Below are 13,700 nucleotides of genomic sequence, written 5' to 3' on the forward strand. Positions count from 1 at the left end.
TCTAGAGAAAAAGGTTTTATGGGCATAGCCATGCTGATTAGGAGCATGATAAAAATTACTCCCCTACCTGATGTAACTATGCCAAAAAACCCTCCCATTATTATTAACTTACACTAATAAAAAGAACTTTTACTGTATATAAATTGTATATATACTCTTATTAAGTAGAACTTACATTGTTCTGAGAGGCAGTTCTTCTGACAAAAGAATAATGTCTCTACTAGGGGTCCCTGCACTAGCTGTAACATCTCAAAGCCTTTTTAATGCAAACTAGCTTGAGCGTATAACATTACTGTATGTCTTCCTTTTTTCCTCCCTTTTAGCTTCCCAAGGTTTTTCTCCGGTAGAATCCAGATTTTTAGGTCTGACCCTGCACACAAGGCCCATTTGGTGCACTGGGGCTGTGTGCTAGGGCTGAAGCCACATGTTGGGATTGGCCACAGACTTTGTTTTTGCCAAAAAAAATAAAAATAAAATAAACAAATAAATTATATATATAACGTCCATCCAACACTCTGCCAAGTGGCCCCTGTGGTTCACTTGGCAGATCAAAGCACACTAAAAACCTGTTATACAGTTTGCACCATGTATCCACGTGCCCACGCAGCCATCTCCATACCCATAACCCCATCCATTGCCCTCCTTAGAGGCCCTGCCCCTGAAAAAGTCTATTCCAGACCCCTCTCCACCAGATGAGGTCTGCCATTTCTTTTCTGCCATCCTCTTCTGTCTTCCTGTAGTACCAGTACATTTCACTTAATCCCATTTTAATACAGTCCTCAACTATGGGGTCTGAGTGTCTGTTTATGAGCAGGTTCCTGGCTTTTCACAGTGCATACCTGAAGCAGGATATGAACTGGTCAAAGCGAGCTGTCGGGGTCCCTTGCTATCTGGTCAGGTCCCTGTAGAGAAATGCTTCCTTGGTCAGGTCTGACTCTGTGCACTGACCCAATCCAGCATGCAATATGCAATGCTGTGTTAGTTGGTGGGGACACGCCCCAGGGGCCCAGAGATTTGGTTGAGGAGAGTGACCACAATGTTAATTGCTGTGATTCCCAGAGCTGCTCTGGGAAGCAAACATATTTATCTTATATAAGAAGCACCCAACTTTCCCTAGCTGGTTTGGGGAGAAAGTGTTATTCAAGAAAATATGATATTTACATAAAAGCTAGGGACAGATTTCACTATGTCCTTGGCAACTCCACTTGTATGTCTTTTCTCTCTTTGGTGCATTGTAATCCAAAGGCCTTTGGGGCTTGAGTCCTATGCCCCAAGTATGGTCCAGATATTTATTTTTTCTGTTGGTCACAAAGCCACTAGAGATACTTTTCTTTCACGCACTTTGCAAAAACTCTTCCTCCCAGGAGCAAGCAATTAAATAAATCCTCTTAGCTACTGGCATCATATTAATTTTTAATTAGTGAAGATATAGACTACAATATATTTACATTTGAGAACAAATCACAAAGGAATGTCATATTCCATCGGATTGAGCAAAAACTAATAGTGAACAAATATTGCAGTTTTAAAAAATTAATTAGTATTTAGAATCCTAAAACAGCACTACCAACAGTTTTTTCCAGCTAAAAATGAATATATCAGCACATCTCAAGGATATACTAGATATTACAATAACTAACAATTTTCTGAATTCAGTGGTTATACAGCAAATCTGAGCAAATTAGTAATTGGAATGTCATATGTGGAGAAACTGTTTCAAATCTCTCAACAAGGAAACCCCACTGACAGCATTAACTGGGAAGTGAGTTTTACACATCATATCAAAGGCAGTATCCTCTCAATTTCCTGAAGATGTTTCAAGACTGTTTTGATTAGGGAATTCTTTCTGACACCATTTGTGAAGTCAAAAGACAAAGGCACAGAACACCTGCATCTTATTATTGGATTCACTATTCCTAGTGAATACAGACAGCCTTTAATAAAGTTAAAGACAGAATAAATATTCTCATCTATGATAAAAAGCCAGGTTTAAAAACATTTTTATAGTTCATGATCAATTCAAAGCTTTTGATTGTGGACTTCAGTGGTATTTGGCTTTGATTTTGAAAATATTGAATTGATCAAAGCATTATCTCTGTAATAGTAAATTGTATAATTCACCAAAAATCTCACTGACCCTCAATGCCAAACTAACAGAATTACTGGGCTTGACTGCAAACAGTCCTCCAGAAGCATTTACATAATTCCTTGTTCAGGTATTTTATAGTTCTACTCACTCAGTTCCCCTTTGCCTTGTATTTCTTATTGTATGTTGCTTTATAGTCTCTGATCAGTCTTTAACTATCTCTTTATCCTGAGGGCCTCTCTAGACTGCTTGCAGCTTCCCTTAACAATGTGGAATGTACCCTCTATAATTTACCATCAAAAAAGAATTAGCAATAACTATATGTAAGCAAATATGACTGAAACCAAGGGGCAGAACAGACTTTTTGCAGAAGACAACTGGCATTCTATTAGTAGTGTGGAAGGCTGAATTCAGAAGGAAGGTACAGTCTTCAAAATAGATGTCTTCACTGCAGGTTACCATGTTAATATAAGTAAACTGGAAGTAATATGGCTGAGCAAGAAACTACCTTCCTCTGACCAGGTTAGAGTCTCTGGCTAATCAGAATTCTCAAAGATTTCTATATCTTGGTCTGAACATTTTCTTCAATAGGGACAACTTGATTTAATTCAGTTTCATGCTACTTCTAGACATGATTAAATCAGATTTAAATAGATGGACTTTACCTATGACTATATTTGGAAGAAAAAATCTAATTAAACTGATAGTATTTCAATGCATTTTTTCTAAGTTCTGCCCTTACTGATTTCCAACTGGTACAAGAAACACTTGGATAAAATGTGCATATGCTCTTTCCTGGCAAGTACTATAAGCCTGGATTAACTTAATTACATCTCTCCAAAGAAAATAAAATGGAGGGATTCATTTTCTAAACTGGAAACCATGCAAACCTTACCTAGTATGTTAGGGATTGGATACACTTGCAAGAATCACTAAGAATAACATTGAAAACACCAATAAAAATCTTAGAAAAACAGTGAAACCAGTTCAGTGCTATAAGCCTAACAATTTGATACCCCAAACACCTCTCACAACCATAAAAACATCTATAAATAACTGCAAAGAAATTCAGCCTTGCTGGGTGCTTTTGAAAATTAGTTTCTTTAGTATCTGGTATGAACTCCCAGAAGAGGAGGTGGAATGGAATTTACATCTGTGTAGCAAAACATTGTCAAAATTGTCAAAAACAAAAAATTCTCTATAAAAGCACTGCCAAAAACTTTGAACAACTGAAAGTCAAATATAATCTTAGGGATAAGGATTTTTACACATATGACTCTATAAAGCAGAAACTTTCTTAATATTGACATTTGCTTGGTACTTGTTAGATGCAGTTGGTACTGTAGTAGGTAAATGCTCACTGGTGGATCTCACCTATGATATCATAAACTTAAACACTTTTTATTCAGTGGGTGCATCTACATGTGCAATTAATTCTATTTGGCTTTACTGTGCAGTAAATTTATTGCACAGTAGACTAATTTACTGCTCAGTAAGTGCCTGTATATGTAGATGGTGACACTACTGCACAATAGATTAGTCTACTGTGCAGTAAAGCACCTTATGTAGATATGGTCAGTGTATACATATTGATCACTAAATACTCTGAATAAGAGGCAATTTTAAGAGAAAGTGCCTATACTTCCTTTCATGGAAGGACAATGAAAAAAAATCTGTGCAAGTCCCCTAAAAGCTTTCTGTATGCAGTAGATACAAATAGTCATAGGGAATACCTACCCCTGTTTACCCCAGTTGTCTGTGTGTCTGGGGGTGCATACATGCCCATAGCCCCGTCATTTACATTTACACATCTTGTATTTGTGCTGGGGCGACTACACACTGAGTTTGCAAGCTCAGCCAGAGGGATGTGTAGGTGTGTACTAAAGCTAAGTTGCAACCTGTTCTATTACTCTTTCAATTTGCAGGATGGATATAGAATATCTGCAAGCAGCAGGTCTCGAGTACAGAAAGTCTTGATATTACCACAGTTCCCAATTTATGTACCATCTGGCTTTTTTACCTACTATCTATTCACTCCCCACTTACTATTTCTCAAAAGGTATGATGCTCAATAGATGCTATTTACATATCCCCTTTCAACAAAGGCTCAAGGTAGCTTACAGTAAGAGATTTAAACAGAGCCCCACTATGCAATATCTTGGCCTAGCTTTGTTTGCTAAATGCTTGCCTTTATCCAAAATTAAACTCCTTATTTACCATTTGAGCCTTAGCAGACTATCTGAATGTAGCTAATCCCTGTTTTGCTAAACTAAGGATAGTTTCTCCATGTGTAGCTAGCTGCCTAGACATAGTGTTTCAGGGTTCCTGTTAAAATATGGAGGTAGTATTTCCAAGACCATAACTTTAATTGGGTTCCTGTTAAAATATGGAGGTAGTATTTCCAAGACCATGACTTTAATTGGAATACTAGGAATGTACACCATTACAATGTCATCTTAGAGCAGCTGGAGCACTTCAGAATAAAACAAACTGGTTTTCAGAACCATGAGTGCATTAGGCACTGACTGAAAGAAGCCACACCATAAGACTAAGGATCCTAACCAAAGCTCCTTTGGTAGTAATGGGTGAAATGCACCCATACTATGTGGCACGGAACAAGGTGCTTGACTGTTGCTCGACGATAGAGCTGTTTCCCGTGACCTCATTCTTCTATTAGGGATCCTGATCTAAGGAGGAATCTCAGGAGCAGACTGCAGTCAATCTGGATCAAATTGCACTCACTGAGGAACAACTAGCTGAGCAAGGTTCCAGGAAATAACTTAGGAATGCTCAGAGAACCTGTCTTGGGATACAAATGAAGATACCCCTGGAGAAGCAGAAGCATAGGGAGAGGGAAGTTGGTCAGTAAGTGTTGCCTATGATGTTTGGTATTGCTATATGAGGTGTTCAGATGTTATGTAGGAGGGTTTTCCTGATTGATGGTCAACACATTCACTATTAGGGACAGTATTATGTTTTTCCAGGATGACTTGGCTTCAGATAAGCACAGAAAAATTAATACTGTAGGTCCATGGTAAGTGCAATCAAGAGATCAATGCATTATATTTTTAAATAGTCACTCATAAATCTTCTGCATGATCAGGATGTGGGTACAAATCTCTTACAACCCTTGCCTCTCTTGAACCTGCACTAATGTTGATAGGTATACCTTCTTTTTGGTTGGGTAAATTGGCCTGAAAAAACATCAGTGTTCTGGGTTCACTCTAAATTAAAATATTTTGCCTTTCTCTATGTTTATATTGGACAGTACATGGCAGGTCACCACCATATACACAGCATTTGCCATTTTGGCATCTAAATGGTTTTGGAGGAAGCACCTTCTTGCCTTAAGTTTATCAAAAGCATGTTCTACCATCATCCTGCAATTGCTAAGTTTATAGTTGTATTTCTTTTTCCTCAGGAGCTGTGCAGCTGGCGTATGTTTTCATAGGTCATGACAAATTCAGTTGTCTCTTGGGCATCCTCAAGTACCACTTCTATGGTAAATTTGGTAGCACCTTTAAGAAAGAGAAGAAAGAGAACCTGAGGAATTACAGATGAGTCCTCTTTACCAGGAAAGATCATAGCACAGATCATCAAGGAATCTATTTCTAAGTACCTGGAAGAGCAGTGGATGTGATTTTAGTAAGGCTCTTTACACTGTCTCCCATGACATTCTCATGAATAAGCTAAGGAAACAGAGACTAAATGGAAATAGAGCTATAAGATGGATACATAACTGGTTGGATCATTATGCTCAGTTAATATCATCATTGGCTTGGTGTCTAGTTGGGAGGAGATATTGAGTGATGTTCTTTCTATCTTTGGTGCAGCATTGTGTAATATAATATTTTCAGTAATAGTTTGGAGGATGGGTTGAGTGCACACTTAGCAAATTTGCAGATAGCACCAAGTTGCGTGGTGTTGCAAACCATGGAGGGTAGGTGTGTAGAACATAAGAAAATTAAAAGTGTCATACTGGGTCAAACAAATGGTCCATCTAGCCCAGTGTGTTGTCTCTAGTGGTGGTAGGAGTGGATGCTTTAGAGGAAGAGTATATGGGCAGGGTATATTGAGAGTGATATCGAGAATCATACCTTCCCTGGCCATCCATTATAATTTGTTCAGAGGTGCCAGAGAATGTCTTTGACTCTTTTCTTTAATAGATGTTAAGAGATGTATTATCCATGAATTTCTCTACTCTCATTTTGAACCTAGGATTCAGAATGACCTGGATTCAAAATCACTTTGATAAACTGGATACGTGGTTTGAAATCCATTAGATGAAATCCAGCCTAGACAAATGCAAAGGCCTGCACTTGGGACAGAACAACTGGATGGACAAATATAGGCTGGAGAATGACTGAATAGGCTGTGGTACTGCAGAAAAGGACCTAGAGGTTACAGTGGACCCTAAGCTGAATATGAATCAACAGTGTGCTCTTGTTTAAAAAGGTCAACAACATACTGGATGTGTCTACACGTGCATTTACTGTGGCTTAAATTTACTGCACAGTAAGTTACTGTGCAGTAAGAGGGAATAGGCCAGCATCTACATATGGAGGGGTTAAAGCACATTAATGCTGTGTGTGGACTGACTTAGGACTAATTTTAAAGTGAGTCCTAAGTCAGTCCACACACACAGTGTTACGTGCAGTAAGGCATGCATTACTGTGCAGTAACTAATTGGGTGAATGATGCAGGTATCAAATTTATGCTCAAGTTGGCATAAGTCACCATATTTACTGCACAGTAAGGGCATGCACATGTAGATGCATGCCTGTACTGCACAGTAACTGCGCAGTAAATGCGCACATTTAGACACATTCCACTGGGTTGTGTTAACAGAAGTGTCATTTGTAAATCAAGGGAAATGATCGTTTTACTCTATTTGGTACCAGTGGTTCTCATCTGGAGTATTGTGTCCAGTTTTGGGCCTCACACTTCAAGAAAGATATGAACAGATTGAAAAGAGTCCAACAGTGACGTACTTGATTAGAAGCCTGGGAAACATGATTTATGATAGTCTAGAAAAACTAGGATTATTCTGAGAAGAGAAGGGGCTGGAAGGATTTGAAAGCTGTCTTCAAATAACTGAAAGGTGACTATAAAGGGGATGAAGATAGACTATTCTCTGTGGTTATAAGGGACAGGACTAGGAGCAATGGTATCAAACTGCTTCAGGGTAAGTTGAGATAGGATATTAGGAAGAACTTCCTTAGTATCATTATAAGTGTGGTTAAGCATTGGAACAGGCTGCCCAAGGAGACTATGGAATCTCCATCTCTGGAAAATGTCAAAAGCCAATTAGATAAACACTTAACTGGTATGATTTAGTTGGAGACCATCCTGCCTTGAACAGGTGGTTGGACTAGGTGACCTCTGGAAATCCTTTCTAGCTTTCCTTTTCTATGGCTGTATGATTGTATACCAAGTTCTACTATTCAGCAGCTATGCTTACCTTGTTATATATTTGCTTAACTCATTATATATATTTGGAAATACAAGTAGTAGAGAAGGGATCTGCCCTTAAAAATATTACACATTATTTCTAGATTTAAAGCAAAAACCAAAGATGTGCAGTAATTGTTATATCATAAATATATTTTATTATGAATAGCAAAATTATTAAAATACTAACCTTTCATTTATAATATGTTTCTGTAATATGTGTAACAATTCTTTCACAGTGAGTTAGAGGAGTAAACTAACCAGACAAGGGCCGTAAACTGGTTTCTAAATTTGCATATGCTGTTTTACCATGTCTCCATTTGGAAGCAGTAACAATTGAGGACTACAGCAAATAAAGTGAAAGTCAGGAGTTTCTTCCCAGTTTTGCTACCGAGCTGCACAGTCCTGAACAAATCATTAACTTTTCTGACTAAACTTTTGTGTGCACTTCATTCACAGTGGTATGTGATCCTTAATTAATATGCAAAATGCCTTGAGATCTCAGATGATAGACATGAGATTGAGGATTTTAGTATGTTCTGATCTGTGTGAGCTAAACCTACGATATGTATGCACAAATGATGTTCTGTTAGCAGTAATGGGAATACTGTAAATGGTATGTACATTTTTTCACAAACCAAGATTTGGCCTCAGTTGTCTACATTTTAAAAACTTAGAATCCTTAAGCAATCCTATTATCAGTGGTTTCCCACATATGATAGGCCTAATCACACTATATCTTCAGGGAAAACAAAGGCAAATGTGTTAGTTAACATTTCAGACCTGTCCAGTAACTTTTACTGTGCTAGTTGTATCTGGCTGCCACCATGCTGGAATAAAAATATGTTCTAAATCAGTTAAATAACTCCTCAGCAAATATAATCAGACCTTACCAAACAAGTGAGTAATCAACTATCAGTGGAGGCAGGAGTGAGTAAATTGATAGCTTGATGGTATTGTAGAAACCCCTTGTAACTGTCCAGAGAGGAATCGTCAATAACAGATCAATTCTGCTCCTCCTGTGTTGCTCAGTCAGCAATATTATAGCAAAGAGGAAAGGGGGAAAGCCAATAGCTGAAGCCTGATTACAGAAGATACAATCTTACTTCTTTTGCCAAGTTAAAATGTAACAGTTTTGTGGTATAAATTGCTCAAGAGAGGAAACTGGTCATGTGAGAAGCAACACCATACAGATTTGTAAACAAAATAAATATCTATTGAAATTAAATCTCTTATGCCAGAGGTCAGATATGTTGGCCTACGTGCAATTCATAGTGATATAATGATAAAAGGCTGTTCAGTAAATGTTTTGCTCAAGATTCAATGTTGCAATGATGCATAAACTATAAAGTGAAGATGATGATGATGATTATGACAAAAGGTTATAAAAAAATCAAAAAATCAAATTGATCTTCTGCAGCAAAGCGTGGGTTCATTAGTCCTCTGAGAATTGCTTTCAATTTAGGGCCCAAGCATGAGAGATTGTGAGTTTCACTTCTTTAATAAACACAAGTTTTTCCATATATTTTACCAGAGCAAATTATAAAGTCAGTTTGTAAGCATCTGGAAGAGGAAAGACTAACCAGGACAGCCAGTATGGATTTGCTATGAATTGTCTCAAACAAATTTGATCTCCTTTATTACAAGGTAACAAATGGGGTGGATGAAAGGAGTGCAGTGGATATCATGTACTTGGGTTTTAGTAAGGCTTTTGACAGAGTCTCGCAAACCTTCTTAAAAGGTTGGAGGAGTATGGGCTAGATATAATAATTACAAGTTGGGGAGACAGCTCATTCAAATAGCTGCAAGCAAAGGGTTATTATAAATGAATACATGTTGGAATGTCATGAGGTTTCAAGCATGGTTCCACAGGGGTCTGTCTTGGGACTGGGCCATTTAATATGCTTATTATTTGGATGCTGGAATAGAGATCCTTCCTAGTAGATTTGGAAATGTCATGAAACTTGGAAGAACTGCAAACACATTGGAGAATAATGTAGAATTCAGAAGGCTCTTGATAGATTGGAAAGTTGTGCTAGGACAACAGGATGAAGTTCAGTGCAGACAAATGTGAGGTGCTAAACTCAGAGAAAAATAATGAAAAGCACACATAATAAGGGAGAATTGGCTGGGTGACAGTACTACTGAGATGGATCTTAGGGTTTTGGTGTCTCACAGGCTCAACATGAGTCAGCAAAGTGATACAGCCACCAAAAAAATGTGATTTAGGGTCTCACCAATAGGAGTATTAGGTGTAAGACATGGGAGGTGATAGTATCTCTCTACTTGGTGCTGGTTAGGCCTCATCTAGAATATTGTGTGCAGTTCTGGGCTCCACCTGTTAAAAAAGACATGAAGAACATAGGCAGACTATGAAAATGTAAAGGGGTTGGAAAGTAAATCATGTGAGAGGTTGAGAGGACTAAACATGTTTGGATTGTCACAGAGGAAACTGTGGGGGGGAACATGATAGCAGCCTTCAAATATCTGAAAGACCATCATAAAGAAGAGGGAGAACAATTTTCTTCTTTGATGCAGAGGACACTGCAAATAACAATGGCTTAACATTTCAGCAAGGTAGGCTCAGATTAATTACCAGAAAAAAACAAACAACAAAACTTATCTATTGTTGGAATAGGGAGGCAGTGGAATAGACTACCTAGGAAAATTGTGGCATCTCCTTTATTGGAGGTTTTCTAGAAGAGTAACAATGCCTAGAGCATGCTCTTTAATTAGGGTGTGTGGAATTGTGTTTGTGGTTCCCAGGCTGCAGTACAGAGTGGAGGGCCAAGTGCTGGGCAAATGGGACATGAGCCCTGGGCACTAATTTAGAGGGAGTCCAAGATTGTTGGCTGCTGCCACTTCTGGTCTAGCTGTTACTTCAGCCACCAGTAGGGCACAACAAACTGGTTGTTACTTCTGTGTGTCTGGTGTGTGGCTGGTTGTCTGGGGTTTTCAGGTACCTTCCTCATAAGCATTTGGTGTTTGCCACAGCAATGGCTGGGGATTTTGACTGGGTTGTGCTGAGTTCCTGCTTTGACTTAAAAATGCAAGAGGTTCCGGCCTAGAGGGTCTTGCTTTTCCGCTCTGAGTAAGATCAATCACCACATTTGAGATCAGGAAGCAATATTACTCCAATGTCAGATTGGTGTGTCCTGTAGCGGGGCTTGCCTTCATCTGTAGCAGGGCTCTATTTCTTGAATCTCTTGAGTGTGTTTTAACTAAATACTTCCTGTCCCCACAGGGGCAGAACACTGATGATGCCATTGGTCCCCTGTTTTAACTGTGGCAAGTTATGGGGTGTTTTTAATGTTGTGAGTAATTTGTCTGTAATGAGGCTCCTGCCCCAATACTGAGAAAGGGAGGAAGTCCAGGGGCCTGCCAGCCAGCCCAGCCCTGTGGACAGACTTGATGGTGGAAGGGATCTAAGAAAGCACTTACTGCAGAGCTGCAGTAGCACCCTGGGCCAGAGCCTTGCGTAGGAGGCAAGATAGGAGTACAGGAGAGACTAGCAGCAGTAAGCCACCAAGAATGAGTCAGCAAGCTGAATCAGGAAACACCTGATTCAGGTAGCTCAGGGAGGCATGTGTCTAGCAGAGAGCAGGGCCAAGGAGATATATAAACTCAGGCTTTGTGTCAGGAGGGGCAGTCTGGCTCTGGAGGCAGCTGAGGCAAGAGCTCTAGAGCAGGGGGAATGCAGGAGCTCTTTTAGCTGGTATTGAGGCTGTCTTGTTTTGGGGCATGACACTGTAGGAGGACTTTGAAATTTAAATTAATGCAGTGCAGTGGTACATCTAGTGTTGGCAGTTGCACTGGGCAAACACAGGAACAAACTCTTGTAGCATGAAGATGCTTGTAACCATTGCCACCTGACCATGGAGAACAGGCCTGGCCCAGCCTGATGTGACCTGACCCGGCCCACTCCACTAGCATGTGCCTTTGGACAGGAGCCACCGGTGCCAGAGCTGCTTGTCCTGGTCCTGAGCAAAGGCATGCTTCTGGGCCGGGTTGGGTCAGGTCTCACCAGACCCATTGTTCCCGCACAGACCACAGGCCCAGCTGGTGCCACGGGGGGGGGGCATGTGCTAGCCTCCCCACAAACCTGACATTCCCACCACAAACCTGATATCCTCCCACATCCCCACCCCACTCCTGCAAACTCCATACCTCCCCCACACCCACTCCACAACACCCCCACATCTCTTCCCACCCCCAGCTCCTAAACCTCACATCCCTCCATCACACACCCAGCATGTCCAGTGGTCAGACAGGATGAGACCTGCTGGCAGGAGCTCTGGCTGCAAGAGCAGCTGTCCCCACATCTTGGTTAGTGAAGAGGTCAGGGGGTCTAATTTTTCTATGATAAGAAAGCCAAAAGCAAATATCAAAGCATATATTTACAATTTATTTTATTATGATGATAGAGACACCGGTAGGCTTCCAAATTGTTTTAAAATTGTAAATATTTCAATAAAATATTGTCCAACTGATCTCTCTCTCTCTGATGATCTAACACCACCATGTTGCAGTGAAGTAACAAGACAACATGATTATGCTGGCATAGTATGAAACTATGCAGCCTGCTTACTGTACTATCTTGTCTTGAAATGGTGTGTTACTAGGCCAAACTGGCATAAAGGAGGATATGGTATGGCCAATCTGTGCCTGTATCTGACAGTGCTAATTAGCCTCTTCTTTGAGCAGCACAGACATAGGTAAACTGCTTCCTGGGTAGGAGAAGCAAGGTCTGTGTGGTAGTACCTTTCCTAAACTAGAAAATTCTGTTATCTTTCAGGTTGTAGCAGGCTCCAAGTGAGAAGCAAGGCACTTCAGCTGGGAGAGATGTTAGACAAACTTTCAGGTACAGAGTATCCTTCTTCCTCAAAGGGTGCTCTGTATCTGAAGGCTTGTTTAACTGTACAGTTGGTCCCATAAAAGATACTATCACTACGTTGCTTCTTACTTACTTTCAGGGCCATCATGGCTATGACACTCCAAGGTCCAGCCCTGCTACAACATGAGATCCCACAACTCGCCAGTTTAGAAGGCAGCTGCAGGAAGAGCTCAGCATGCTTGAAGGTCCCATGGTGTGGGATGGGCAGTATCTTGTATAAACATGATGTAAACTGAACCAATGTGAGTTCACAGGTCCCCTGTGCTGCCTGGTTCTTTACCCTGTGCCATTGTCAGGGGGTGTTGAGGGCAGTGGGCTTAAATGAGGGAACAGTGTGAAATCAGAAGCGATTGGGACGGAAGGAACTTCTTCTCCGGCCCTGTAAGCTGGCGGATTTCGGTGCCTGCCCTGCCCCGCTCCTTTCAGTCACCTCATCTATGTGGTGCAGAGGTTTATTTTTTTATTTTAAATTTTCTGTATTCCAAGACAAATTTGCCAAATCAAATTCCAAATCAGTGATTCAGTCCAGAACCACAAGTGGCCCTACTACCTGCAAACATCCTCCACCCCCATCTGGGGCTTCAGATGTTTCAAAATCCTTTGGTGGGCATCCTACGTGCAGGCCCTAGCCCAGAGGCTTGCTTGTCTTCAGCCATAAGACCACAGAAGCAGGAGCAAGCTAGGGAGGTGTTTCCCCTTTCCATACAGTAGGCATAAAGTCAAGACCTTCCCAGTCCAGCAGCTAAGTGGGAGGGTCACTATACATCACCTTGGCAGGTACTACCCCCGTGCCAGGAGAGCGGTCCTCCCCGGTGGTCACAGGGTTTCTCTAGCCAGGTAAGCATAGACTACGCTTGATCTGAGCTGATCGCATCGGACCTGGCCAGGCCCCAGTGCCAACCGGGCGCTTGCTCTGTTTTATGGCCCCCTTCAGCTACAGCAGTGACGCAAAAGGCGGAAGTGTGACCATCGGTGTGATGTCACCGGGCAGGTGAAGTTATGACGTCAGGGACAAGGGTGTCCCCGGGGCAGGGTGCTCGGTGTGACTTGCCGCCGCAGGACTACACTTTGTTCTCCTCTGGCCGGGACGGGGCGGGGTGAGGCTGCGCCACGTTAAAGGGCGGGCTGGGCTGGACTGTGGCCTTCGCTACCCAGCGTGCCCCAGGCCTGGGCGGAAGTGACGCTCCGCATCCGGGCCGAGCCGGGCGCCGCGCGGTCACCTGCTCCTGCCGCTTGTACCCGGGCCGTGTCTGCCTGCCTGGTACGGCC

This window comes from Crocodylus porosus, unplaced genomic scaffold, assembly GCF_001723895.1.
Source record: "Crocodylus porosus isolate Cpor-Errol unplaced genomic scaffold, CroPor_comp1, whole genome shotgun sequence".
NCBI lineage: Eukaryota > Metazoa > Chordata > Crocodylia > Crocodylidae > Crocodylus > Crocodylus porosus.